Source organism: Gavialis gangeticus, unplaced genomic scaffold (assembly GCF_001723915.1).
Source record: "Gavialis gangeticus isolate Ggan-Ray unplaced genomic scaffold, GavGan_comp1, whole genome shotgun sequence".
Lineage (NCBI taxonomy): Eukaryota > Metazoa > Chordata > Crocodylia > Gavialidae > Gavialis > Gavialis gangeticus.
In genome coordinates, this window is record NW_017729014.1 from 22,409,167 (window position 1) to 22,411,713 (window position 2,547).

At 39.1% G+C, this 2,547-nt stretch overlaps 1 protein-coding gene across 1 annotated transcript in view; it reads right to left on the reverse strand.

Moving 5' to 3' along the window:
- Nucleotides 1-2,086, reverse strand: part of EIF4G3 (eukaryotic translation initiation factor 4 gamma 3) — a 161,208-nt gene extending 159,122 nt beyond the window's left edge. The window contains exon 1 of the mRNA XM_019512006.1: nt 1,670-2,086. The gene's annotated coding sequence lies outside the window, so the exon portion shown is untranslated. The remainder of the gene's footprint in view (nt 1-1,669) is intronic.
- Between the last annotated feature and the right edge of the window lie 461 nt (nt 2,087-2,547).

Here is a 2,547-nt window from a genome sequence, read left to right on the forward strand (position 1 = left end):
GGGGGGGGGGGGGGGGCACGACACACCAAGACTTTAACTGAGTATGAATGTTATATCTGGGTGTACAAAACCATCCCAAAGTCTACCAAATCTGATAGGGGTTAACTAAAGTATACTAGAACATGGTTTGATTTCTCCTGTCATTAATTAAATTCTACAACCTAACAAAATGGCAAGCAGTCCACTTTGGTATAATCAGCATATTATTCAGTCAAAATGTCTCTGTATAGTGAACCACTGTATACTAGTTCTGGATTTCATTCATTGCCTTTTAGAGCTCACTGTTTCATGAAATAAAAATCTGCCCAGTGGATACATCTGGCAGATTAACAAACAGTGCCAGTAGGTCCTATGGGAATCCTACCCAGTCTCTCTTGGCTACAAAAATGATGAGTGCAAACTGGGAAATTTTCAAGACCAGAACAGGAGCCACTAAATACCAAACAAAGACAGTGACAAAATATTGTATTTATAAAACCCCAACCCCTTTAAATAAAGAACAAGGATATTTTTCTTATCCTCTTCTATTTTTAGCAATCAATCTGGTGGGGGGAGAGTAATAAGAATTAGAGAAATTCGCTTTGAAAAAGCAGAACGTATTGCCCACCTAGGTGTTATGGCATCTACTGCTCTGTGATGCATTCAGAATAGCTGGCAAATATAGAGATGCTAAATATAACCTGAAATCATTATTTCTCTTCATTGTTCATCTGGAGTGATGCATGATAGGAATGAAGATGAATCTCCTTCAAGAACTTCCCCCTCTCTACAGGGTCCAACCTCATAAAATGGAGACATGTCAAGATCCCGAGTATATTTTCGCTTGTATCACATTTTCAGCTTTAAAAAACATCACAGAGAAACTCCATATTTCTGTACACTATTTAACTGCAAAGATAGGAAATGAATCCATTTTTTCCTGTAACTGTGCTTGTCACCCAAGGTTATTTTCAGCCCTTAGCAACCATTTTATTCTTATGGATCACTGGCCTCTTCAGCACTGCTTGGTATATCGGGTAACTGTCTTCCAGATGAATTAAAAAAACAACCAACCTATGACTACTAGTCAGTAATGCTGTATATCCATATGAAAACACTTCAGAAGAAAGATTTCTATCCCGGGAAGAGAATCCAGCAAATCTCCTACCTTCTAGTTCTAAGGTTACATAACCTCTATGCAAGCTCCCCTTTTACATTGTATTAAAGACTGAAATAAAAGCAAGGTAAAGCCATCCATAAGATTAGAGAAAGGCAAGAAAACATTACCTAAGACCAAAAGCAAAAATAGCACCATCTTTTTCAGCCTTTTGGTTTTAACAATACAAAATAAAAAAGGAAAAACACATTAAAGGTACACACCACTTGTAAAGCACCATGCATCACTGACTGAGTTTCTTCTGTATTTAACGTATTTGAAAGAAACATGGAACATTAAAACCTAAAGTGGAGATGCATTAGATTTGGCAGGGTTCAAGCCTGCAATGATGTTCAAAGGGCTAAGAGAAAATAATGCTAAAGAAATCATTCAGACCTTGTTTATTCGAATAATGGTAATAAAAAAAACCAGCTCCACCCTTAATAGCCCATTACTGTGCAATACGTAGGACATATTGAAACTTCATTATGATCACCCTGGCCTTCTCTCTCTGGGTGAGTCTCTCAATCTTACCTGGCAGCCTGCTTGAAGATCCACTCAGCCACTCCGCAGAAGGATTATTTTAATTAATAAGGACTGTGTTGCCTAAGCCTGGACTGAAAACCCAGATTTTCCCCCTTTGGTTTCCTGCTAGTCTAAGGCTGCATTCACGTCCCCCTGCTACTCGTTTTTAAAGCCCGTCTCTCTCTCCCTCACTCTCAAGAGAAGCTTCTGCACCGTGGCGCAGCACGTAGATGGTCTTAAAGCGATAGCTGCAATGGGAAACCTAAAGCAATGCCTCTCTGCTGACACATCTTTTACCTTACAAATTTCGTCTAGTCACAGTTAGTATTTCTTCTGGATTTTGTGCAGATATAAAGCTTGCTCTCCTTTCAAAAAACAGGCAGCTACAAAAGATTCAGTCACATATAAAGCAGCTTCCAGCACTGAATTTCAAGTGAGTTGCAAGAGGAATGCAGGCTCTTTTCCATATTAAATGTTTCCGTGCTTTCTTGACTCCCAGGGAACAGCAGCTAATAGGCGGCACCTCCTACATTTTCTGGGGAAGGAAGTTAACCCTGCATTCGCTTTAGAAAACCTACGCAGGCTAAAATCAAAACAGACTGCCAGCTGCTAAAAGCACAAATAAATAGGTAAACTCACCTAAAACACATCATACTTCAAAGGAGTAAAAAATCCAGTAATCTTTGTACAAGGGAAATGAAAATGCAGCGTGAACTCCTCAGGAGCACCAAATAGTGAAGCAACTTGCCCTTTCAGTTTGTCTATAACAAGATACCCATCTCTCCTGAAAAGTCAATGCCACCACAAACGCATCTTATTTAAGAAGCACTTCACGAATCAACTCTCCCTTCAAAATAAATTTAATCTCTTGACAGGTTATTTTTCAG